This window comes from Rutidosis leptorrhynchoides, chromosome 10 (genome assembly GCF_046630445.1).
Source record: "Rutidosis leptorrhynchoides isolate AG116_Rl617_1_P2 chromosome 10, CSIRO_AGI_Rlap_v1, whole genome shotgun sequence".
NCBI classification, from domain to species: domain Eukaryota; kingdom Viridiplantae; phylum Streptophyta; class Magnoliopsida; order Asterales; family Asteraceae; genus Rutidosis; species Rutidosis leptorrhynchoides.
Genome location: NC_092342.1, coordinates 71,707,430 through 71,708,322, shown reverse-complemented (window position 1 = coordinate 71,708,322; position 893 = coordinate 71,707,430).

Genomic DNA, 893 nt, shown 5'->3' with positions numbered 1-893 from the left:
TACTCTATTTTACGAAGAGAGTTGTGAAGTACGCCTTTTTCAAACATGAAAACAATCTAAAATCTTGCGTTTAAAACATAAAGTTGGAAATTTTTTCAAATACGTTTGAATGATGTTCCAATTTCTGATATTAGGCATAAATAAAAGAGGTTGAGGTATTATGGGATACATAATCTAGTAGAATAAACCCATTATTCCAGCTTTATTGCTTGAGGACAAGCAAAATGTGATGACCCGAAAATTTCTGACCAAATTTAAACTTAATCTTGTATGATTAACGTTTTCGACACGATAAACAAAGTCTATGAAGTTAAATCTCAAACTTTTGAAATATTCAATTACCCTTCGTTTATTCAATATGATGCACGAACAATTATATGTAAATAGATACATATACTATAACTTGAAAACGTAACAAAGTGTTATGAAAACGATACTGTGCATTAACCTTATTGGTTTGATTATCTGATTGATATATTTAACTACGGAGTAAAATATTATGCCAAACGATTGAATGAAAAGATATTTATTAAGTCTCTTAATGATTATGATATTGTTACGGGTCTCTGTTGTGAGGACCACACTGATTTGAGAAATTATTCCTTTTTAACGATATTCGGAATAAATGATAAAGTGTTTATTTAAATAACGTAATTTTGACACATACAATAATTAGAATATTAATTGTTAAGAATTAATTATATGAATAACTTGCGATATGTATTTTAAAACGTGTTTATAAATATTGAGAATAGATATTAACTTGGTTATGAAATGTTTGATAAATATTATTATATTAATAAATAACGAGACACTGATTTATAGAAGTAAATGACCAAAACACTCAAATGTATAAATTATATTTCGAGTGATATAGTTTAGGGATAATTTAA